This window comes from Chiloscyllium punctatum, chromosome 15 (genome assembly GCF_047496795.1).
Source record: "Chiloscyllium punctatum isolate Juve2018m chromosome 15, sChiPun1.3, whole genome shotgun sequence".
Lineage (NCBI taxonomy): Eukaryota > Metazoa > Chordata > Chondrichthyes > Orectolobiformes > Hemiscylliidae > Chiloscyllium > Chiloscyllium punctatum.
The window spans coordinates 66,955,941-66,982,578 of record NC_092753.1 but is presented as its reverse complement, the minus strand read 5'-3'; the positions used below and the strand labels follow the sequence as shown (position 1 = coordinate 66,982,578).

The window sequence follows — 26,638 nt, the reverse complement described above, 5'->3', positions numbered from 1 at the left end:
ATGTAAAGCACTGTTTTTAAGCTCTTGAACATGCTTCAGATTACTATCACTTTCTATGTGACTTAGAAAGCTTGATTCTTTCTCACATACGATCATGCAATATATCTGATGATTACTTTAAGTAAGCATCGTCAAATGTTGCTGTTACTTTTCCTCTATAGCGCCGTTTCAGAGATTGTTCTTTGTCTGGGTTGTATTGGTTTTTTTTCCAGAGATCTAGTTACATACTGTATGTTGCATCTGTTGCAAATGTCCCAATGCTTTCTGTGTGCCTTGCTCTCTTCCCGTGCTTTAGTTAAACCGCATGCAATATGCCTGATAACGAGTTCACAGTACAGCCAGCTCTGTTTCTCGATATCTCTCGCATACATTTTGTAGAAATCTCACTAAATCCCGTACATTGCTCGGGGCTGGGCTGGACAACGTACCTCGGGGCTGCCCGTTTCCCTTTGAAACCCTCCCTTCCCCTTTCTACTGCTGTAGTTCGCATTTGAGCAAAGTAAAAACAACGAGTTCTTCTTGAAACAAGCCCTTCTGCATGTGTGCCCGTGTGACCAACAGGGGGAAAAAAAGAAATGCAGGTTTGCTGTGTACACGCACACATTTAGAGAGAGATGTTTTCATAAGCGAGAGAATGTTAGTTAAACAGTGTAGGTTTCTCCCAGTTGTTACGGTCGGTCTCTTTGGTTGCTCTCGGCTCCTGCTTGGGCCTGGCAACCAATGAGGGTCCCTGTTATAGTGGCAGCTTCTCGCCCTCGTCCAAACAGCCGGAGAGAGAGAGAGAGTGTGAGAGTGAGAGAGAGAGAGAGAGAAGGGGGCAGCCAGTCAGCAGCACCAACTTCTCCCTCAATTCTCCCGACTGTCAGGCGCACGGCAGCAACCAGCAACAGAACAACAAGCAGAGACTTTTAAAACATACAACTTCTCTCACCCAACAGCACCCCGAGCTGGGGGTGGGGGAAGAAGAGAGCACTCATTAGAAAGAGAGAGGAGCAGACAGACAGACAGAGAGAGAGAGAGTGAGGCTCTTTAAAAGGGCCGCCGGACGGACGGGACCCCAGCACCAGGTGTGTACCAGAACCACCATTTCAATGTGACTGTAAACTTTTCATTGATTGTTTTCGCTTTGCCTTTTTTTTTCGTTTAAAAAAAACAACAGATCATGTTGTGGCGTTGGTGTGTGTGTGTGAGAGAGAGAGACCCAAGTAGGCCAGAGAGAGAGCTAGGCCAGTGTTATAACACACACACAGTGAGAGAGATTGTAGACAAGTGAGCATAATAATAATAAAAAGGAAACAGTTGGCAGAGGCCGGGAGAAAGGATTGTGTCTTTGAGTCAGGACAAGGTGGTGGGGTCTGTGCTGACATAAACCCTACTTTTGGTCAGGGCTGGATGTTGGGGGGAGAGGGGCAGGAAGGAGGTTAAATGCTGGGATTAGAGCCGGCGGCGAGCTGTCTCCATACTGGACAATAAATACTGTGATGTTGTCAATAACTTAGAGAGAGAGAGAGAGCGAGGCCTAGTCCTTTAAACCCCCGCTCTCTCATCTCCCTCTCGGTAATGGTGGAGTGAGAGCAGCCGGCTCCGGGGCTCGCACCCTGCTCTTCGCTTTCGGTTTTCTGTCATGGTTTTTTTTGAAAAACACAAAAAGATTAATAATTTAGAGGAGGAGGAAGTGGAGGTTGATCTCTCTCTCTCTCACACACACACACAGAAGGATCCGTGTGTAACGGCGAAGGGATCAGCTGGTATCTTCAGCATAGCAAAGTCAGACAGACAGAGAGAGAGAGAAAACCCGGTTAACATCCAGAAATCTGCAGCCAACCTTCTCTCTCTCTCCCTCTCTCCTTCCTCCCTCTCTCTCTCTCCTCCTCACTCTCTCCCCCCTCTCTCTCTCCTTCTCCTTCTCTTCCTCCCCCCCTCTCTCTCTCTCTCCCCCTCTCTCTCTCTCTCCCCCCCCTCTCTCTCCCCTTCTCCTTCTCTTCCCCCCCCCTCTCTCTCTCCCTTCTTCTCCCTCTTCCCCCCCCTCTCTCTCTCCCTTCTTCTCCCCCCTCTCTCTCTCCCTTCTTCTCCCTCTTCCCCCACCCCCCCTCTCTCTCTCTAAGTTTCAGTCGCAGCCACTGGAGAGGGAGCGAGAGAGAGAGGCAATTTAATGGATGGTGGAGACAACATTGTGCAGTCTCAGTCTGTCTGTACCTGCTTTCTCTGATCAAATTCCATTAACCGCCTCAGACGAGATTTGCTGCTGAATTATTGTGGTGGTGCTGAGATAACAGCCCAGGCGCACACCGCTGTGTTATTTGTTACCGTCGTTTGGAATTGTGTGCACTTTTCTCTCAGGAAAGTATAATTCTGGTGTGGTGTGGTGTGGGACCCCCTCCTCCCTGTATTTTTATTGAGGGGAGGTGGAAGCTGAAACCATTCCATCTCCTGCAAGTGACACGTTTGAACGACTCGGTCAGGCCAGGGCACTTCCCCCCCCCCCCCCCCAGAACAAATTATTATTAAAAACCGGGGAGAGATCACTGAATGGCCTGGTGATATTTCACCAGAGATCTAACCTTGTAACTGGAGAGGAGTTTGGGTGAAGCTGGATGGGGTAACCCGGAGTGAAATGGCAGCTTGTTTTGAGGGAGTTTTATTTTTAATTCTCTGTCTCCCTCTCTCTTCGCCCTCGCTCTCTGTGAGGGGTTTTTTTTTTGCTCTCGGTTTCCCCGAAGCAAGATGGACTCTCTCGCTGTGTCTTGTCAGCCTTGGATCGACATTTTGCACAGCGATGCAAACTTGAGCTTGGCCTACTTTTACACTGCAAACAGGGTGATGGGATTTAGAGGAAAAGGGAACAACGTTTTTGACTGGCGACTGCCTCTGAATTGTAACTTCGGTCACTGTACTTTTTTTTTGTTGCATTCGGTTCTGTCGAGTTCCCTGTATCAAACGAGATTTTTTTTCCTCCTCTCTCACTATGTTGCAAGTAGGTCCTTTTCCGGAACACCCGGTATTTTGACGTGTGGGTTGAATATACCTGTGATGCTATCTCACAAATTGATTTTTTGAAAAGTACTTTCTAATTATTCTTCATCATCGAAAACTGCAAAATGACAGTATATTGTACTATTTTACTACGTAAGGCGTAGTGTACGTCCCATGTGCCCAGTATGTATAGCACTGTCGTGTGGAGCTGACAGGTCCTGTAACTACTGGCTGGGTCTAGTGAGCCAATAGCTAGTGCAAGATTTACTGTCGATCAGAAACGGCATTCATCGTACTTCGACTTATTAACTCAATGCAGATGATATTGTTAACCCACTGAGTTTTGTAGCGTGCACCGAAAGTCTTAAATCCACACTTTTAATTCATATTTCTGTTAAATACAGGTGTGATACTGGAGTATAGATGAATGTGTCAGAAATCTCAGGGTGTACTGTTTGTTTTGAAAACTTCAGTTCTTCAAATGGAATTGTAAGCAGAAGATCAAGAAAGTGAAGAATTCTTGTTGGAAGAAAAGTAAGGCTAAGGAACAAGTTTTGCAATTGGAGGTCGTGGTTTCTTAGTAGAAAATGTCTCTTTATAAAATAATTCAATTTCACAATTGATGAAAAGCATCTAACCCACAAGTGATAACTTGTGTGTAAGTTGTTAATGGTTTTTCTCAGAGAGGCATGACTATCAGGCTTTCTCGATTAATCATTAAAAATGCCAATTATAGCATTGTCTGGCCAGTTTTGAAGTTTATACTCAATGTTAGTGTGCTTTGACAAAGTGCATTATTTTGTGAGAAAACCATGTAAATTGTGCCTTTCTTTGTAAATTAGTCTGCAGTTGCTTTTAGTGTGCAATTTTGGTATATTCTAGACATCTTAATGATTTGACATTTTTACACTAACATAAAAAGGAAAGCAAGTATATTTTGGTTAAAATGATATTATGCACTAACTATGCAGTTGTGTTAACAGATTCCTTCTCATTCTCTTCTCAAAGGTGGCATAACATCAACTTAGTGCCGGTGGTCTTGAATGCATGAAAAACTCAGTATGTATTGAATGTTACAACTGATTCCTTCTGATGCCCTTGTCAAAGATGCCATAACTTCAATTATTTGAAGATCTTGTACAGTTGAGAAAAAAAAGCATATTTTGAAAAGTTTAGAGAATTCTGCATTCGAAAGTACTGTTATTTGTATTTACTCACAGTTGTTAGCGAAATTTGAGATCAAGGTATCCACTTTATGGCATTTCTTATCTCTACATATAGTATTTATTATATTTTGTAACATCCCTAATTTAGTTTTTCTGGTAATGTTATTTGTAAGTTAAGTATATAATTTATTCCGACTACATAGGTACATCTGTGGTGCTGTTTGCTATTTGCACCACACTTATGTGAGTCTTTTCAACTCCATAAAATTTCCAATTTGCCATAATATTGAACCATTGCAACACAACTTTCTTTTATAACTACAGTATTTTCATTGCACTGTGATTAGTAAGTTCTTCTGATTCATATTTCTTTCAATTAAAGAGTGGTCCGGTGCTGGATTAGTATTAATAATTGAAGTGATTTCAAAACTGTGTAGGAGACACTCTGGTCTGGCAGTGTCTGTGGAGAGAGAAACTGAGTTAATGTTTTAAATTCAATATAACTCGTGTAGCACCAGAGTTGTGTCAAACTCATAATGTTAACTCTTGTTTCTCTCTCCACAGATGCTGCCAGATTTCTTCAACGCTTTGTTTTTATTTCAAATTTCCAATGTATTTCACATTTATAATAATTGAAGATGTAGTATGAATGGTTGTAGTAGAGATCCATTTGTGAAATTGTAGAGTGTACTGTCCATGTAAATGGTCTTAATGAACCAGTTCAATCTAAGGAGTGGGTTATTGCTTAGCTAATGGTAGCATGAAAGTGTAAATGTCATTTGTGCTAAACTCTGAAAGCTGTTGTCAGAATGGAGAGAGAAATTGGTAACTATTTTAGTAATTATTTCCAAAATTTGTCAACTCAAATTGAGCCAGGGAAAAGAGCTTTGTTTGAGTGTTACATGCTGTTAATCTATTCGTGAACAATTGTAGATTGTATCCACAGGAAAAGAAATCCAAATTAAACTGCAAATGACTGTGTAATCTTGTTGACGTTAGTGACGCAGAAGTTTTGTGTTATTTTGATGTGCATATTTGGTGAATTTGAGGCTATGTTATAAAGAAAGGAAGATTGTGTGGTTTGTTCACCTATGGAATACATTTTCTAAGCTGTTTATAAGTTTGTCAAACATTAAGTAACTTAATTCTGTTAATTTTTTAAAAACTAATTTTCATAAGCCTTTCAGTGTAGTTGTTTCTGCACCACATGTCCAATTTTGCAGTTTATCTGGGATTACCGAGTCCAGCTTCAAGATCTGGGTAAGGTAGCATTATGCCTTTAACAGGTAAGATTGTGCATTGTCATATACCCTGCTTGAGGTGGCCTCCACTGTTAATGTTAGATCTCATTAAAAGTGAATAGTCTTGAAGTGTCCAGCCTTGGCATTTACAAATTGGTGGATCTCCTTGTGAAAGTGTTAAGCTCTGAAATAGCAGCAAATGCTGCCCTCTGTGCAATAATATATCATCGTACAGTGCAAGAGGGGAATTTAAATACCTTGATTTGACGATATGAGGTAACTTGGGCCAATTGTTGATTCAAATTAGTATCTGAAATTTCTGTTGGTAACTAATTTAACTTTGAGATAGTTACACAGGGTTGCATCTGAAAGAGCAAAGGCCACTATTGTCTCGTTTGTCTTAATAGTAAAACTCCAGTATGACGTAAGCTTCTGGCATACATAATGCATTCCCAAATAGTTCTTCTTGGTTAAACTTCGCGTCATGAAAAAGCATGCTCCTATGGCCTTATGCAAGAGCCAGGATCAATCCAGAATGTGAATTAGTGGAACTAGGGAGTTGGAGACAGGCTGTGGCTTCCACAGTTTAGAAGAATTCAGCTCGTGGTGGGTATTTTTCTTTCTGAAAGTATTTCACATGAAGACTTGATTAATTAATAATAATGGCTTGTATGAGATGATGGACTTAAAAGTTTAAAACATTTGAAAAGCCAGCATATGGAGAGTTATTCTGTATTGCTCATTCTGTTAAGCTGAAGACAGATGTTCAGCTGAAGCAGGAGGGACAATACTCCAATTTAGGACAAGCTATTGGAAGATGTTATCTGGTGGATGAACCTGCAGTAATGCATTCACAGATCCAGGTTTCAGTGCCTGCTGATTATTTTGTAGAGAAGGAAGGAATTATTACTGAAACTTTAGTCCTGGATTAAGTGAAAATTTCATCCCACACTGCCAATGCTTTTCTACAACCTTTACTATCGGGAGAAGGTATAGAAGCCTGAACACATGATACAGCAGGTTTCGAAATAGTTTCTACCCTGCTGTTGTTAAAATGCTGAATGGACTCTCAAGCTCTTAGCATTCACCTGTACCTGTGTTTTTGTTTTTGACACTGTTTACCTATTATTTACTTATCTATGCTATTTAACTGTGATCTACCTGTATTGCTCACAAGGCAAAGCTTTTCACTGTGCCTCGGTACACTTAACTTCAATTCAATTCAATTATGGCGTATGATGCATGGTCATTCTGTGATCTGTTGGCACTGTGCTCACCCATTTTGTGGAGAGTTTTGATACTTACTATGCTACTTGTGAGGAATTCCTGGGACATGATGTCTGCCTAAAGAGTCCACATTACAGAAGAGGTGCTGGAGGTCTTAAAATGCATAAAGGTAGATAAGTCCCTGGTACCTGATTAGATGTTTCCCAGAATTTTGTGGGAAGTTAGGCAAGAGATTGCTGCCTCCCCTGCAGAGATGTTTGTATTGTGCAGCTGCTCACGGGATTGCAGGCTTAGATTTATTACAGTTTTTTAAAATAGTTGTTATATTTTACTGTTGTAAGATTTTTATTGATTTTGTTTCATTAACATTGAAAAAAACCAAATAAAAAAATCGACTTTTGGTTGGATAAGTGAATAGGAAAGCTTTGCCAAGAGCAGACAAGTGGAACTAGTGTAGCTTGGGATTATGTTTGACACGGACTGGTTGAGCCAAAGGCCTGTATGACTCTAAAAGCCAGAATTTATATGCATTTGGAAAGACAAGAACTGATAGGAATAGTCAGCATAGCTTTGTGCGTGGGAAATCATGTATCACTACTGAATTTTCTGAAGAGGTGACAAAGAAGATTTAAGGTAGAGTAGTAGATGTTGTCTGTATGGATTTTAGCGAAACGTTCAACAATGTTTTGCATGATAGATGGGTTAGTAAGGCTAGGTTACATGAGATCCAGGGAGAGCTGGGATGCAAATTGACTTGCAGGTAGAAGAGGGGGGGTTGGGGGGAGGGGGGGTGGGGAACAGTGGAAGGTTGTTTTTCAGACTGGAAGCCTGTGACTAGCAGTGTGCCACAAGGATCAATACTGGATCCACTGCTTTTCATAGTTTGCATAAATGACTTGGATGTGAATCTAATAGGTATTGTTAGTAAGTTTGCAGATGACTCCAAAGTAGGTTGTATAGTGGACAGTGAAGATGATTAACTCAGAATACAACAGGACCTTAATCAGATGGGCTAATGGGGGTAGCAGATGGATTTTAATTTAGATAAATGTGTTGTATTTTAGTAAAGCAAATCCGGGCAGTACTTATATGATTGGGCCCCAGGGACTGTTGCGGAATAAACAGACCTGGGGTGCAGGTTTCTGATTCCTTGAAAGTGAAGTGGCAGGTAGACAGAGTGTGAAGAAGGCATTTGATGCGCTTGCCTTCATTGATCAGTGCATTGAATGTAGGAGCTGGGATCACGTTGTGGCTGTACATATTGATGAGGCCACTTTTAGAATACTGCGTACAATTCTGCTCGCCCTGGAATAGGAAGGATTTTGTTGAACTTAAGAGGGTGCAGAGAAGATGTTGCTGGGGTTGGAGGGTTTAGACTATCGGAAGAGGCTGAATAGATTGAGGCTTTATTCATTGAAGCTTTGGAGACTGAAGGGTTACCATATAAAAGTTTATAAAATCATGAGGGGCATGGAGAGGGTGAGTAGCCAAGGTTGTTTTCCTAGGGTGGGAAATCCGAAACTAAAGAGCATTGGTTTAAGGTCAGAGGGGAAAAATTTAAAAAGGACCTGAGGTGTAACTTTTTCATTCAGTGAGTAGTGCATGTATGCAATAAGCTGCCAGAGGAAGTGTGGAGTGGGTACAATTACATCATTTAAAAGATATCTGGATGGGTATATGAATAAAAAGGGTTTAGAGGGATATGGGCCAAGTCCTGGCAAATTAGACAAATTGGGGTGTGTGGTTGATGCAGATGAGTTGGACCAAAGGGTCCATATGTGTGCTGTGTGATTGTAGTAAGTGCCCAATCAAAACGTTTTAGAAGAACCAGTGACTCCTTTTTGTTTTGGAGGTTAAGAGCAAGGTGTTAATCATTGTGTTTGGTCCAACAGGGCACAGGCAATGGGAGATTGGGACCCAGTTGATTTTAGTAATCCAAAACCTCAGATAGGTTTGTTCTCAATACTACAAGGCACTATTGGTGTTTGAGAAATCAACCTGGTCTATTGATGGGACTTGTCCTGCTGTTGGTTCATTTGGCTCAATATAGGAATTGAGAAGATTCTAATTGCTGTGTTGTTGCATGTTGTTATTTTATTAACTTAGCCTTGAGCAGTACCTTTAAAAACAAGATCTAAATGTACAAGATCTCGGCTGTCACTTCTGTTCGGTTTTGACGTGGTGCTGTATTGAAAGTGGTCTGTCTTTAACTTTTCTATCAGGTAATATATTAAACAAAGGCATTATCTGTCCTCTTGATTGGAAAAGATTCCATGGCATTATCTGGATTTTAATTTAAAAATTCTTCTGTGTTGTGGCAGAGTTTTAGTCATTCAATGCAGATTATCTGGTCATTGTCACATTGTGGAAACTTGGTGTGAGTGAACTGGCTGCCATTTTCCCGCATTAAGTCAGTGTCAGTGACTGTAGGAAAAGTACTCCATTGGTTGTAAAGAGCATGGTGAGCCCTTGGGTCATGAAAGGAACTGTACAAATACACCTCTGCCTTTTAAGTAGTTTGTGTAAACCCTTTAGAATCGGTAACTTTTAAAATGTTCACATACATTGTCTAATTTAGTTGGAATGGCTCTACTTGAGATTAATTTGCATCAGGAGAGCGAAATTGTTAATTATGTCTTGATGATTGCTTTCAGCAATAGTACAGCAATATATTTCCATATGTGTCTGATGGGCAGGAGAATGAAAAATACATTTCTCAGAAAAAAATGATAGAATATATCATAAATATATTGAAGTAAAACCTTTGTTCTTGGGCTGTATTTATTGTTGCTTTTTGTAAGATGGTAAATTGAAAGTGACATTAATAGGAATCCATGTTCCCATGTCCTGAAGTGCGCTGATAGTTCAAAATAGTTAATGGGTGACTAAAATGTTTCCCTGAAACGTTCAATCAGTTAAGCAACTGAACTTTACAAACTGCTGTTTTTGACTGGCCATCTATTCGAGGACACTGTGTATTTTAGGTTGAGAGTTTCTGCCCTGGGTCATTCCGCGACTGAAGAGGCCTTTTCTCAACCTATGGATCTTTGGGCTCTTGGGTAGAATGTTTCATGAAGTTGTGGGCCCTGGAGAGGAAGATTTGTTGCCTTTTCTGTCCTTTGCTGTTGCTGTCCCTCCACATTAGGATGTGGTGACTCAAAGCACCGCATAATTTTGATGGGCAAGTTGTAACTGTTTTGAGTGATCGGTCAAAAGCTCCTCCCAGTTATTAATATCAGTGCTACTTCATTTCAAGGATGTTTGGAGCAACTTTGAAATGTTTTCTTTTTCCTCTCCTGAAAAGTTGGTCAACTGAGAGTTGAGAAAACAGAATTTGTTAGAAGTGATGATACTTGGCCAGATGGACAGTATCCAGTCTATCAAAGTTGATTTTGCAGGGGTTTTGTCAGAATGCTTATGGAGTTGTCTTCAAGAAATCCAGTAGTGCTTACTGGATAGTACACCCACTGAATCTGGAATATGCAGAAGAGACAATCCCTGATAGAATTTCTCTCGCACGATGTGTCACTGATGACAATATAGATCACAATACAGTACAGAATATGGTAACAATAGTTGCACTGTAGAGTTGGACTTTTGTTGACTTGCGGATGACTTTGTTGTCAAATATCAGCTGCTGTAGCTTGTAGAAAGCTGAGCTGCTGCAGCTGATTTGTTTTTGCATTGCCCCATCATTGTTGGTTTTTTTAAAGAGAGATTTTGGCAACATTCAAGCACAGGGCAAGTTTCTTGTTGGAGAGATGAAGAGTAGGTTTCAAAGCTGTTGCAGAATGGGCAGTGACGCTGTAGTCACCACCAACTGGATGTGTGAAGATTTTTTTTTTCTAATTGATCTCAAAGCTGTGCTTGGAATTCTGCTGTTTGGTTGGATTCCTTTAGATGGAGATTTTTCTTCCATTGGGAATTTTGAATTTTATGATATCATGGTGCTAAGTGAATGTTGATTCCTGATCAAACAAATTTTAGAAATCTGTCCAGATCTGGCATCTGTTCCCTGCAAGAATACAAATCATTTACAAATCATTTAGATCTTGGATCCAAACAATTACAGGATGGTGTTTTATATTATTCGTTCATGGTGGAAGAGGATGTTTGCTACATTGGAGTCATGCTGATCTCAATTTGTCATCAGGGGTTGTGATCAGCATTTCTGATCTTGGTTTCCCAATGGTTCTTCACAGGCATTGGAGTCATGGTCAACTCTGGCATGAATGTCCCACAGAAGGATGGTCTATTTTCTTGTAGGATGAAGTTTAGAACATCAACATCAGGATAGAATTTTTCTTTCACATTGTCATCACAGTCAGGAGTTGAGTCACAAATGCTGATGAAGGCTGCGGCATGTTGGTTACAGTTGATGTTAAGCAATAGCATCCAGCATCTGCAGTTCTTTGGTTTTTTTTACAGATCTTAAAATTCATCTAGGGAGTTCTGATAATACATTTAATGGCAAAATCAACACAATGTGGTTATGAGGTTGACTGTCAGCCTTCCCTTTCCTCAGACAAGCTACCTTCTCCAGGATTGTCTGACTGTGGGTACCTGTATCAGTTTGGTTCCTTGATAGTTCATATGAGACACTTTCAGATTCTCTTTCTAGATGGCTACTCATGAGCTAATCTGTGAATGTTCTAATGTTTCAAGTTAAAACTTGCAGAGTGTGATTTCCCAACTCAGAAAGTTGGACGACTTCCTTTTTGTCTTGTTAGCCCGGTCTCTATTTGCAATGTGTGGAAGGTATCCTGAAGAGAACTGTTCAGTCACAACGCTGCTATCCAAAGACCACCCTGACCCAACACAGACATCCACCAGTCTATCTACATCCATCACTTGCATGCTTATTCTTGACCAGGGATTACTAGCTTCACAGGCCTGTCCACATCAGCAGTTCTCTATCACTACAAAACTTGGCAAATGGTCCCTACAAGAAGCTTACGTATTAATTTGTTCAATGTGGTGATCTTGGAGTGTTGTCTTTATCAACATAATTTGACTATCATCCAATCAAGATTTTGTTACCATGATGACCAGACCACCTTGTCGCTCAACTGCCTTCTATCTCACAGCTGTGAGATGCACAGTGTTCACATGTTCTACTGTTGAGCAATCTTTGGATTCCACATTGTCTGGTACCTCCAAATCCACCGCTTGTCCACCACAACCACCCAACCCTGATTTTGTCACCATAGATGGCCGTACCAGAACAAAGAGTTTACGACAGCATCATTGCAAGGATTGCCTGAGCGCCGATGGCACTCCATTCCCACCAGGTCAGTGTGGTGATCCAGGGAAGTCAAATGATTGTGCTGCTTTGATTTCCAGAGGAGGGGATTATTTACCATCATACTTGGTACTGTTCCTCATTCCCACTCTTGATAATAATCACATTGATCTAATTGATTTTGATGCTGCTGCTAATGTCATAACCTGTTGACAATCTGTCCTGGTTCCATAAGAAGTATGACTGCAAAAGCATGATGATGCTATGGAATGAATAATATGTGTTAAACTGGACTCGATGAAGGAGCCAATTCTTGGTGCAAAAATGAAAATTTTTCAGTACCTTTCTTTTAGAATTTTGTTTAGATTCAGCTGTATTCTTGCACTTCCTTCACAGATAGTAAAAATGGCAAGTTTTTATTAAATATGAGTTGGCCCAGATTTTCTAACAGCCAATCATTATTCTGCAATAAATGAGAGGTGCATGTGAGCATCCTGTGGAATCCTCTCTTAGCAGATTATTGAAGGGATTGCCTGGGAAACTGAAAACTGCTGCATAATTGCTGCTGCTAAGGGTGGCACTGCTACTCACAGCACCAGAGGCACTGGTTCAGTTCCCACCTCAGGCAACTGTCTGTGTGGAGTTTGCACGTTCTCCGGGTGCTCCGGTTTCCTCCCACAGTCCAAAAAAATATGTGCAGGCCAGGTGAATTGGCCATGCTAAATTGCCCATAGTGTTAGGTGAAGGTGAAATGTAGGAGAATGGGTCCGGGTTATCGTTGCTCTTCGGAGGGTCGGTGTGGACTTGTTAGGCCGAAGGGCCTGTTTCCACACTGTAAGTAATCTAATCTCATCTAATAACTCCTCTCTGTCTGGACCCCCACCCCCCCCCAACACACACACACACACACACACACACACCCTGATATTCTCTGATTTAAATAGAGAGTTTGGAGAGTGCTGCTGAAGTTAGGTCAATAGTTATTCAGGCTAAGTTAGACTATTAAGTCTAAACTCCTGAGTAATTCCTCAACTGACCCCATACTTGCCTCAAACACCCTGAACTACATCTTCCCCAGATCACTTGTATTCCTCCTACTATTTCAGGCTCCCACCACACCACTCCTCCGTGGGCCTACAACCCCCTCCTCTTAACCCAACTTCTGTGGACCCAATCTACACTGATCTGCCTCTGTCCCCTGCCCACCTGTCACTGCCAGACCTCACCCACACCACCCAGCCCTGGCTGGATCCAATCTCTCCTACCCATCCTGACCTACCTTGAAAACTGCAACACTTAGCTGACCCTGTTGCCATCTTGCATCCTGTAGCTCGACCCACTGGCAATGTGCTCACTCCTCACTCAGTTGTCGTCCTATCTGCTTGGCATCAGCCCTGGCAACATCCTTGTAAATTTTTCCTGTACCCTTTCTACTTTAACAACGTCTTTCCGATTGCAGGGCAACCAGAATTGAACACAGTATTTCAAAAGTGGGCTCAGCAATGTTGCAGCTGTACAGTACATGACATCCCAATTCCTGCACTCAGTGCTCTGACCAATATAGGCAAGTGTTAAATTTCAGGATATAGCATCTGATTGTTGTAAAAGGGGGAGTATTTGCCCCTCCCAACAGTTCTGAACTGCAGGGTAACTACATTTCTGAGGGAGTGCTGATTTTGAATCTCCTGTCAGAAATGCATAGCTCTCCCTTTCATAAAAAGGCAGGGGCTGAGTGACAATCTATAAGAGAGTGTTTCTTCTCAGGAATGAGGCCTAATATTTTTGTGGGAGTAAATTAATTTCCTAATTTTTACTTTGACATATGCAGGAGAGAGTACAACCTGGGAATGCTTGACATGTGCATTTATTGCAGCCCAGAACTTGCATGCTGATGTTGGTAGGGTTTAGTTGCAAACTTTTAATATGCTCTTTCATATGTATGTATAATTCTGGTGAATGTGATTGTCTTTAGTGGAACCTGGAATCAATCCCTATAATGAAACAGGGCCACGTACTTTCTTGTGTTTTGCACTGATCCAGAACTGATAATGGTGAATGGGATTTGCATTACATTGTGATGTCAATGCTTGTAAAAATAGCAAATACCTGGTTCCAATAATTCTTCATCTAGCACTTGCATTATGCCAGGTTTTATTTGTGTAAAGTGATTTTTTTAATAGCAGAAATATTCATCTAATGAAGATTTTAACTTAACAGAAACGTGTCCTTAGTATAGACATATGTACAGGATTAGTATAACTGCCAGTTTCATGGGTTATTAACTTGTAATATCTGACCACTACTTTTTGTATTGTATAACAGAAATGGGGCTGAAATAGCAAAGCTTTTTGTCAATGATGGAACATAATCTCAGGAGTACCAGGTTAGTCACTTGAACCTGTTTGCCATTCACTCATTGATAATGTACCTCAACTTTATTTACCAGCTTTTGATAACATCACTTGATACAACTATCTCTAGTTTTAAAAAAGAGCTTTCTATTTCAGCCTAAAATTTCAATTATCGCAGCTTTCACACTGGTTTAGCTGAGAGAATTTTACATTTCTACTACACTTGGTCACAGAAAATTTGCTTCCAGATTTTACTCAAAAATGCTAAACTTCGAATCTTAAAATGATGTAATTGTATAACCAGAGTGTAGGATTAAAGCACAGGAATTCACAAGCCAACTCAGCTAGTCCCACTTTTCTGAGGTAATTGTCTAGTTTCCTTTTGAAAGCTATGACTGAATCTGCCTCCACCAGGCACTCCAGCTGAGCATTCCAAACCACTTGCTGTATCAAATAAGTTTTTCCTTGTATTGCCATGGGCTCCTTCCCATTTCTGTTTAAAGTGGTCCCCTATAGTTGTTGATCAAAGCACCAGTGAGAACTGTTCCTCTCTCTATGTTGTCTAGATTCTAAATGATTTTGAACTGCTTTTAGAAGACTAAAAAAACGGGTGAGCAGATATCCGCCGTTCAGCCATTCGGTGAGATCATGGCTGATCTGATAATCCTCATCTCCACCTTCCTGCCTTTTCCCTATAACCTTTGATTCTCTTAATGATTAACAATTTGCCTATTACAGATATCACTTGAATAAACTTAATGGCTCAGCCTTAGCAGCCCTTTGTGATAAAGAATTCCTCAGATTCACAACTCTGAGAGAAGAAATTATCTCCAAGTTTTTCTCTACATTCCTTTCACGACCCAACTTCCCCAGTTGATCCACCTAACTGAAGCCCCTCATTCTTTGAACAGATCTCATAAATTGGTTCTGTACTCTCTTATAAAGCCTCACATCATTAAAAGTGTGGTGCTACGAATTGGACTCAGTTCTGTTCTACTTAAGACCAAACCAGTGTTTTATCTGTTTGTCTTAACTTCCGAGCTTTTGTGCTCTTTGCCTTTATTTATGAAACCTAGGATCCCACTTGCCTTTTTAAGCAGTTTCTTAACCTGTCTTGCCACCTTCAACAATTTAGGCACATATCCATCCAAAATCTCTGTCCCTGTCCCCCTTTTAAAAATACCCTTAATATTAAACCATAAGACATTGGAGCAGAATTAGGCCATTTGGTCCATCGAGTCCGGTCTGCCATCCACTCATAGCTGATATGCTTCTGACCCCATTCTGCTGCCTTCTCTCAGTAATTTTTGATCTCTTTGCTAATCAAGAACCGATTTTTTTTTTTTTTTAACTACACTTAATGCCTTGGCCTCCACTGTCCTCTCGCCATGAGTTCCACCTTTTGGCTGAAGAGATTTCTCCCTCTATCAGTTCTAAAAGGGTTCTCCCTTCACTCTGAGGCTGTGTCCCCAGGTCCTGGACTCCTCTCCGAGTGGAAACATCTTCTTTATATCCTCTGGCCCTCTTGAAATGAATGTTAACATTGCATTTGCCTTTTTAACCGCTATGTGAACCTGCATGTTAACTTTTAAGAGCATCCTGAACTAGGACTCTCCAATTCTTTTGGTACTTCAGATTTCTGAAGCCTATGTCTGAAATCTTTTCTACAAATGCATAACCTAACACTTTCCTACATTGTATTCCACCTGCCAATTCTTTGTCCATTCTCCTAACCTGTCTAAGCCCTGCAGCCTCACCCCTTCCTCAACGCTACCTGTCACTCCACCTATCTTTCTGTCCTCTTTAAACTTAGCAACAATACCATCAGTTCACTGGTTACTGGCTGACATTCCTGAAAAAAGATTCCTTTATCTCCATTCTACCTTCTGCCAGTCAGCCAATCCTCTATCCATGCCTCTAATACTATGGGCTCTTATCTTATTTATCAGCCTCCTGCATAGCACCTTGTCAAAAGTCTTTTGGAAATCCAAATAGTTCATGTCTACTGGCTCTCCTTTGTCTAACTTGCTCATTATCTCCTTTTAAGAATTCTAACTGATTTGTCAGGCATGCCCTTCTTTGATTAAGCCGTGCTGACTTCATCCTATTTTACCATTCACTTCCAAGTACTCTGGAATTTTATCCCTAATAATCAACTCTAAAATCTTTTGATTCTGTGTGTTCCGTGTAACTTCTCACTGTAATTAAACACTTTACATTTCTGTATCATATTTGATCTGTTCTGTGTCTTGCAGCCAATCCATATCCTTTGGAGGACTGTCATCATTCTCCTCCCAGTGCACAATACTTGCAAATGTTTAGTTAATTGCAAATTTTGAAGTTATATCTTACATACCCAGGTCTAGATCATTAATATACATTGTGAAAAGTTTCAGCCCCAAAGCAGCAACTCCTTACCTTTTGTCCAGCTTGAAAACATTTGCCCCTGCACTCTGTTTACTGTCAACTTTGTATCCATGCTACAAAAACAGAAATTGCTGGAAAATGTCAGTAGGTCTGGTAGCATCTGTGGAGAGAAAACAGAGTTTGTTTCTGCTCCAGTGACCCTTCAGATCTGCTCTGAAGAAGGTTCACTGGACCTGAAAGGTTAACTCTGCTTTCGCTCCACAGATGTTGTTAGACCTGCTGAGATTGTCCAGGAATTTCTGTTTTTGTTTGATTTCCAGTATGTGCTTTTGTAATTTCTTTTTCATATTCATGCACTCGTATCCTCTTTATTCCATGAGTTTCAATTTCATTTGCAAGTATTTGATTTTGCACTTTATAAAATGCCTTTTAGAATTCCATATTCACTTTGTTAACCACTTTACCCTCATCAACTTTGCTACTGCATCAAAAAACTCCATTTATATGGTTAAATATTTATCTTTAACAATCCATGCTGACTTTATGTAATTAATCTACACTTGTCAGAGTGAGTGTTAATTTTGTCTTTAAAATCATAGAATTCCTGGTTATTGGTTCTAGAAGCTTTTCTATTATTGGTTAAACTCACCATTAGTTGCTGGGTTTATCCTTACACTCTGTCGTGAACAAGGTTGCAACATTTCTGGTTGGCTTTGACACTGAGACACCAGATGCACTGAACTAAATAAGGCAGTTTGCAGCTACAGTTCCCATTGGGTGAAGTTAGGGCCATATTTGCAGCTTTGCTCCTTGAAAATGAAACAAAAAATGTACTTTCTGTACCTCATGTACAAATGCTTCCTGAAGGCACTTAATAAAATGCCTACACGTGAAGCTTCTTGCTTGTTGGCGCAATGTCCCGTACATGCATGAATATATTCACTTGCCACTGGGTGATTCTGATATCACTGTCATTGGGTGAATTATTTAATATGCCACTGTCCAAAGTTATTCAGTGGCACACGTTAAACCCAGCTTAATACTAATCACTTTTTTTTGTGTCAAATTATGTTGTTATGTTATAGGTTTATTCATTGCATACTTAAATTTTTATTAAAGTGACTGATTTATGTTTACGATGGATTGTATTTAAGAACGTTGAATGAAGAGTAAGCAAAGGCCAGTTGGCCCACTCCTCTTTGCACAATAATTTATGTTATAACATTATAGCATTCATTCCTGGCTGAAATTTCCATTACACCTTGTATTGATCATGGCAATCACAGAAGAAATCTAGGGTGAAAGCTTATCGGTGAAAGCTTATCGGCTAAGGTGAGATGTGTGGCAGAGTGGAGCAACAGTGTGGGTCAAGCCTATCTCCCAGGACCGTCTTATGCCATCTTTTATGCTTTTCACAAGTGGCATGGCAAGATTCTCACTAGGCAATGGCGCGATCCAAATTGAATATTTTTAAATATCTTGTTTAATGCCACAAATCTCCACATCAATATTCAGGCTCTCATCTTGCCAAATTTGCTAAATAACTTAGATATTGGAAAATCTTGACTGGGAAACCAGAGTGAGCGTCTGCCAGATTCAGCTCATCACTTGCTGCAAATGACCTCCATGTTGGTAAACTGGGTACCAACAACTATGGGCACACTCCCTAGACACTGGCCACTCATCCCACCCACCCAGGTTCACAAATATTAGTATATGACATGTGCCAACCTGAAAGAACTCTGATGGTACATCTCTGATCCACCTTCAGTGCTCTTTTGCACTTAAAGGCTATGCAGGCAACTCTGATTGTAATGCTGTAACAAGAGCCACTGTGTTCATGGACTGGACCAGGCTGTATCTCTGGGCTGTTCTTGTCATAGTGGTCACTCACTCTCATTCTATCTGGATGACCATAACATCCCTCCATTGCTTGCATTGCCTTTTTTGCACTTTGCCCCTTCAGTCAGTGATAGCAGGCTGCTGTTCTTGCTGTGCAGTCTAACACCAATTCAGAGCCAAGAAACTTGTCATAGTTGTTAGCAGGCCTCAATCAAGTCAAGGGGGAATAGACTTTTCTCAGGGGGTCCCAACATGGAAATTCAATGGCCACCTCTGATACCAGTCCAGAACCTTCTCTGGCCTGCCAGAATCCGGATGCTGTCAGAAGGGGTGAGGAGCTGGTTGACACCTACCACCTTGACTCTTTTTGCCCTCTCGTGGGCTGTTTTCTTCAAGAATGTGTGAAGCAGGAATGATGGGCGAAAATGGGTGCCACAACTACTATTGGTGGTGCAGGTGGGGATGTGTCTTGAGTGAGTGAGTCGGTAGTGCAGAATGTATTCTAGCTGAGTTGGATGACAAATGCTGGGAAAGATGTTGCAGACATTAGTGACAGTGGTACCGTATGAGCCTTGGTGAGAGTAGAGTATAGTAGCAGAGATGATGAGAAATGGTGACACGTTTACGCTGGCAGAGTGGAAAAGGTTTATTGACCTCCTTCCTACAGTGCTAAGCATTCCTCCAGATGGGTGCAACTGCTCTAACTCGGTTGACAACTTTGAACCAGGTTGGCGTGGTCTTGTGGTGTGGCCTGTACTGGGGTGGGGGGAGGGGTTCTCCACATGCAGCCAGAGCGCTAGGTCTCTGCCTTCTAAGCAGGGTGCTGATTGTCTCCTGTCTGCCATGTTCTGGGCAAATCTGACAAACCATGCATGGCAGCTCTGGACCAACAATGCTTGTGTGGGTGGGCAACAGGCTTTTAAAGATGGTGCAGGGCACAAGGGTTGCCAGTGAATGCTGGGATATCTGAATGGTGAGTTGCTCTCGGAATAATGCATAGTAAGATGGGACTGAAGTTGGATGTGAGAGCTGCCATAATGATAGGTAGGTAATTAATGAGATTTTGTGATAAGAAAGGGTGGGACCAGACATTAGGCCTTATGAAGGTGATCCCTTCAAAAAGCCAATGCAACTGATTTAGCGAAGAAGTTGTGAGTTTCAGCTAGATTAGATTAGATTACATTACTTGCAGTGTGGAAACAGGCCCTTCGGCCCAACACTCCACACCAACACACACCCACCCAGACCCATTCCCCTACACCTAACACTACGGGCAATTTAGCATAGCCAATTCACCTAACCTACACATTTGTTTTGTACTGTGGGAGGAAACCGGAGCACCCGGAGGAAACCCACGCAGACACGGGGAGAATGTGCAAACTCCACACAATCAATTGCCTGAGGTGGGAATTGAACCTGGGTCTCTGGCACTGTGAGGCAGCAGTGCTAGCCACTGTGCCACCCAGCTACTAGTGTTGTAATTTGTACTTGCAGTCACAAAAGAAGTCAAGTGCTTGGTTGTGCAGTGGAAATCATGATTTTCACTGTTGTATTTATAGGCATATCAGGATTGAGTGAGTTTGATTGCATTATTTTATGACCTGATGGATACACTGAAGGGTGTATGTTGTAGTGGCATCATTTATTTTGTGGTAGTGATATTATAAGTGACCTGATGTGGGAGAAATACAAATTTTTTAAATGAAAATATGTAAAATTGCAGTAACTTGGTGTTGAGAATGTCATTTTTCAGATCCTCACTGGATTTCTTTCCCTGGTGCATTGATTTTAATTGATAAGTCTTCAGCAATGAGGTCAGTTGAAATTTGTATTTCACCTGGCTTTGAATCTACTTTTGATTTAGCCTCAGATTTCCTTCTATATTTTCCTCTAAAATAGCACCAGATACTAAAACATTTCAAACAGATGAAACTTTAAAGTTTAGTTTTTAGTTTTCACACCTGAAGGACACATTCTCTATTTGATTCATGTTCAAGCGCAGTGTGTTCCATTACTTTGTTACTTCTATTATGGTTCATTTTCCTTCTTTATTGGGACAGGCCACAATATGGTGACTACCTTATAATATTACCCCATGTGAAAATGGTGCTGATAATTGCCAGATAATATAGTAACCATTTTCATTTATAGTGCTGATTGATAAATTGAAAAGGATTGGTTTGTGTGTAGCTCTTTCAACTGAGTGGGAAAGGTATGGATCCAAAAACCACTCCAAGATTTGAGCATTATCTACAGACAGATACTTGATCATAGCAGGGCAAATGCTACATTGTCAGGGGTATCCAGGTCATTCTGCTATAACACGTTTTGTTAATGCGAATTCGCTGTAACGCAATTGACGAATTGGGAACGTGGTTTCTAAAGCACAAATTTTTAAGGCGTGTATTGGTTAGAACACGATTCCAGCCCCGTTAGTTTAAATGGTGCTGCTATTACGCGATTTTCTTATAACATGGTTTGCACATGAACAGAACTGCCGTGTTATAGCAGAACTGACTGTAATTTGAAACTGATGTATCAGTAGCTGCTTCATTCTTATAAGTATATGAACAACCCAGTACAACAGAAAGAGAGCAGGAATTTCACCTCTCTCTCTTCCTCAACCAGTGTTAATGAAAATATAATACGTATCAGTTATTTTTCATAGAGCAGTGTTATGTTTGCTGTATAACAGCAGAGGCACACAATGCTGTCGTATTGTGCTGGTGGTGGAGGGAGTGATTATTTAAAGGGTGGATGGAGTGCTGATTAAAGTATGCTGCCTTTTTCTGAATGATCTTGCAATACTTGTTGTTTTGAAGTTATCATTCAGGCCAGTGGAGAGTTTCCATCACATTCTTGATGTGCAGGTGATAGAAAAGCTTTGAGAAATCAGAAAGTCAGTTAGTTGCAACGGAATACCCAGTCTTTGACTTACTGTCGCAGTCAGTGTTTGTGACTGTACCAGCTACATTTCTACATATAGTTAAATCCCAGTATGCTGATGCATGTTTGATAATGTTCTTGCCATCGAATGACAAGATGAGAAACTTACACATTCTATTACACATCCAGAGGAGCCTTGATTATCCGAACAAGATGGGCGGGCAGTACCTCGTTTGGATAATTGATTATTTAGGTAATTGATTTCCTCTGGGGCTCGGAGTTTTCTGTGAAGTCTGCTCCCCATTCAGACGAGGCAAAAGCACATTGCGCAAGGCCCTAACCCTGCCTGCTCCCACCCCAACTACCCGTCTGCCCCCAAACACCTCCCCAACCCTGTCTGCCCCCACCACACCCCATGCCCGCCCAACCCCCTCCATTCCAACCCCGTCTCCCCACCTCCTCCAACCCCGTCAGCTCCCACCCAACCCCGTCTACTCTCCACCCCACCTCCGCACCTGCCCCAACCCCATCCACTCTCCACCCCGCCTGCCCCAACCCCGTCCGCTCCCATCCCATCCTCCTCCTCCTCCTCCTCCTCCTCCTCCTCCTCCTCCTCCTCCTCCTCCTCCTCCTCCTCCTCCTCCTCCTCCTCCTCCTCCTCCTCCTCCTCCTCCTCCTCCTCCTCCTCCTCCTCCTCCTCCTCCTCCTCCTCCTCCTCCTCCTCCTCCTCCTCCTCCTCCTCCTCCTCCTCCTCCTCCTCCTCCTCCTCCTCCTCCTCCTCCTCCTCCTCCTCCATCCAAACCCTCTCCATTCCAACCCCGCATCCCCAACCACGTCCGCTCCCACCCCACCCCCTGCCCGACCCAACCCCGTCTCCCCACCTGCCCCGACCCTGTCCGTTCCCGTCCACTCCCACCCTGCCTGCACCCAACCTCGTCCACTTTCCACCCCGCCTCCCCACCCGCCCCAATCCCATCTGCTCCCACCCCACCTCCTCGCCTGCCCCCAACCTGTCAGCTCCCACCAAATCTCCAAATAGCACAAGCGCACGTGTGTGCGCGCGACACACACGCACAAACGTTTTGACAGGTTCCACGTCTGCCCTGTTCAGGACAATGTTGGAGAGATTATCTTGAAAAGTGGGGTTTAGGGTACACCCCTGTGTAGAACTCCAGGGAAAGTGTGGGGTGTGAGAGAGAGGGGACGGGAGCCCAGTCATTTAGAGATGGTGCCTGGACTGTTCTCGGCAGCATTTCAGTGAGCCAAGTCGTTTTTAATCATTGTACCTGTAAACAAGAGACGAGATCAGGGTTGAAACTGCTCTTTGATGTAATGTTTCTATTGGGACCTTGAGATCCCCTGCGGAAAATCCGGTATTCGGATAATTGATGTTCAGATAATTGAGGTTTCTCTGAATTATTGGTTGTTAATTAGCTAGTATAAATGTCATTTGCCACTTTGCCAGCTCAGGCCTGCAGGTCTTGCTATATATGGACATAAGATGTTTTGTTACTCGAGAAATTATAGATGGAGCGAAATGCTCTGCAATCAATCTTGAGCATCTTCATTTCATTCAACATGATAGACAGTGATAGATTGATGATCGTCGATGAAGCAGCTGAAGGTGATTGGGTCTAGTACACTCCTTCAGGGATGATTGATCTCTGTGCTCCTTTGAGCAAGGGATGACCCATATCAATGGAGTTTTCTCCAATCCTACTGACGTATGTCTTTATAGGGCCATTTTGATGCCACACTCGCTGCTATGGTCATCGGTAGTCACTCTTGAATCACTACTTCTTTGGGTTTAGTTTTTTTATTTTTGTTGTAAGAGATCTGGAACTGATGGGTTCTGTCGGAATCAACTGAGCAGGGGTGGGGACATTTTGCTGTGCAAGTATCTCTTGATGACTTTTTTTGGGTTCAATTCCCGCCTCAGGCGACTGACTGTGTGGAGTTTGCACGTTCTCCCTGTGTCTGCGTGGGTTTCCTCCGGGTGCTCCGGTTTCCTCCCACAGTCCAAAGATGTGCAGGTCAGGTGAATTGGCCATGCTAAATTGCCCGTAGTGTTAGGTAAGGGGTAAATGTAGGGGTATGGGTGGGTTGCGCTTCGGCGGGGCGGTGTGGACTTGTTGGGCCGAAGGGCCTGTTTCCACACTGTAAGTAATCTAATCTAATATTTGAGATTGACTGAGTGGTAATTAGCTGTTTTGGATTTGCCCTGCTTTTTATTAACTGGACAGTAGACGGTTCTTGAATTTGCCAGGTGGATGTCGGACTAGGCCCTGATGAGGTCCCTCAATTTGTTGTGCTTCTAAACGGGATACCCCAAATCATTAAGCCCTTGGGTGAGGAAAAATGAACTGGCTGTTCTTTATTCACCCACCCAAGTGGTTGGTCATTACATAGTTACAGTTAAAAGGATTTCATTTTCTTTTGGATATAATTTTCTCAGACCCAAATTAATTTGTGTTTTAAAAGCAGACAATTTAATCAGCTTTCTTTGAAATTATGAAAAGATGGAGTTTAATAATGACCAAATGTGAGAGAGATTACGAATACAACATGCATGCATGCAAATTAGAAGAAAAGGTGAGATTTGAAGGGTACAAGGTTTTAAAGGAAAAGATCTATGGATCAGTTTCTGAATTGTTCATAAAAGGTGGATTATTTAACACAGCGATCGTTGCAATGGAAGTTACTGGTAGCATTGACGTCAGTCAGTTTCACACTCCTTAGTTTTGCAGATTGGTTGTGATTCTTTTTTTAAAAACTTTTCTGACTCTGTATCATAGCATTCGTGGTGAGGGAGGGTCCTTTTGTTTTCCTGTTTCCTTTTGACTGGCTGCTGGCTAACTGACTTTAGTATTCAGAGTGAGAGTCTCTTCACCTGCCACACTGGTAACTAAGAGAAAGTTTTTTGACTGTGATGTTTGTGGTATGTTACTGCTCAAACAGAGGTATAGATGAGAGCATTCAGTTCCACTAGCACACTCCAGTAGAGATGAAACTGGCTTTTTAACCCGGTGGTTCTTATTCTTCAAAGAGGAATGAAAGACAAAATGTTTGCCATTTGGAAAATATCACAGGAATCACAATTATTATGGTGTCAAAGGAAGCCTTTCAGCCCATCGTGTCAGTCGTAGCTCTATTATCTAATGCTAATCCCCTGGCCTTTTCCCCATATCCCTGGATACTATTACTATTGAAAAAAATATCCAATGCTCTCTTGAATGCCTGAAATGAACCTACCTTCACCACATTTTCAGGGAATTGATTCAATATCCTCGTAGCTTGATCAGTGGAAATGTTTTTCCTCACTTCGCCCTTGCTTTGTGTGCACATCACTGTAAATCAATGCCCTCTTGTTCTTCTTTCTTTTACGAGTGGAAAGAGCTTCCTTCTATCTACTCTGTCCAGTCTGCTCATGATTTTGAAAACCTCAATCGGACCTCCTTTAAACCACCTTCTCTCCAGGACAAAGTTTCAAATTCTTCAATCTATCTTCATAACTGAAGTTTCTTGTACCTGAAACCATTCTGTAAGTCACTTCTGTGCTCTCTCCAATGCATTTGCACCTTTCCTATAAGATGCACAATACTCCATCTGAGGTCTAATAATGTGTCTTGTACAAGTTTGACAACACCACCTTACCCCTGTACCTTTTGCCCCTTTTTAATAAAGACGTGAATACTAGATGCTTTATTAACTGCGCTCTCCATGTGTCCTGTTGACTTCAGTAGTCTTTGCAGAAACACAACCTGCCCACTCTACTCTGCATCCTCTTTAGAATTTTAATCCCTATTTTATATTGTCTTTCAGTATCCTCCCTACAAAGTGCACCATCCCTCACTTTTCTGCATTTAACCTCACCCTCTACCTATCTGTTCATTCCATCAACTTGTCAATGTCTGTTTTTGGAATCACATATTGCCTACTCACAGTTTACAATTCAATACAATATAAGTTTTGTGTCATCTATTTGGAAATTATCCCCTGCACACCATGATCTGGACCATTGATATGTATCAGGAATAGAAAATGTTCCAACACCGACTCCTGAGGAACCCCACTACAAATCTTCCTTCAGCCCAAAAAACATCCATTGATCATTACTCTTTGTCACTTAGCTGATCTTGGTATCCGTGTATCCACTGTTCCTTTTATAACATGTCCTACAATTTAGTTCACAAGTCAATTGTGAAAATGCCTTCTGGAAATCCATGTATGCTACATAAAAAAGTTGATTCTCAATTGTATTGTCTGCCTAGACTTGTCAGAAGCATTCCTTTTCTTTCTAATATTACTTTCTATTTCCTTTGTCATCCAAGGAACTTTAGATTTGTTTGCTGTACCTTTTGCATTTGAGGGACTATACCACGATTGTATACTAATTATCTACTCTTTGAAGCTATTGTTCAGATACTACTTTTCCCACCAACCTCTTATTCTAATCAATCCTACTCAACTCTGTTCTAGCTCTCCTGAAGTCATCTCTCCACCAATTGATTTTTCTTGCTCTGGATCGTTGCATGTCATTCTTCAATACCAATGTGAACCTGAACAATGATCACTGTCTGCTAAATGTTCCTCACTGATAGTTAAAGTCATAGAGATGTACAGTATGGAAACAGACCCTTCGGTCCAACTCATCCATGCCAACCAGATATCCCAACCCAATCTAGTTCCACCTGCCAGCACCTGGCTGATATCCCTCCAAACCCTTCCTATTCATATACCCATCCAAATGCCTCTTAAATGTTGCAATTGTTCCAGCCTCCACCACTTCCTCTGGCAGCTCATTCCATACCTGTACCACCCTCTGCGTGAAAAAGTTGCCCCTTAGGTCTCTCTTATATCTTTCCCCTCTCACCCTAAACCTATGCCCTCTAATTCTGGACTCCCTGACCCAGGGAAAAGACTTTGTCTATTTATCCTATCCACGCCCCTCATAATTTTGTAAATCTCTACAAGGTCACCCCTCAACCTCCGACGCTCCAGGGAAAACAACCCCAGCCTATTCAGCCTCTCGCTATAGCTCAAATCCTTCAACCCTGGCAACATCCTTGTAAATCTTTTCTGAACCCTTTCAAGTTTCACAACATCCTTCCGATAGGAAGAAGACCAGAATTTCACGTAATATCCCAACAGTGGCCTAACCAATGCCCTATACAGCCGCAACACAACCTCCCATCTCCTGTATTCAGTACCTTGACCAATAAAGGAAAGCATACCACACGCAGCCTTCACTATCCTATCTATCTGTGACTCCACTTTCAAGGATCTCGGAACCTGCACTCCAAGGTCTCTTTGTTCAGCAACACTCCTCCCTAGGACCTTACC

At 41.9% G+C, this 26,638-nt stretch overlaps 1 protein-coding gene across 9 annotated transcripts in view; it reads left to right on the top strand.

Moving 5' to 3' along the window:
- The first annotated feature begins 532 nt into the window (after window positions 1-532).
- Window positions 533-26,638, top strand: part of bbx (BBX high mobility group box domain containing) — a 207,054-nt gene continuing 180,948 nt past the window's right edge. For 2 of the 9 annotated variants that reach the window (XM_072585375.1, XM_072585382.1), the window contains exons 1-4: window positions 533-1,067; window positions 3,378-3,507; window positions 3,982-4,032; window positions 14,172-14,232. The gene's annotated coding sequence lies outside the window, so the exon portion shown is untranslated. Of the gene's footprint in view, window positions 1,068-2,569; window positions 2,975-3,377; window positions 3,508-3,981; window positions 4,033-14,171; window positions 14,233-26,638 lie in introns of those variants that run through there. The other 7 variants (XM_072585378.1, XM_072585383.1, XM_072585384.1 and 4 more) reach the window with 6 other exon arrangements.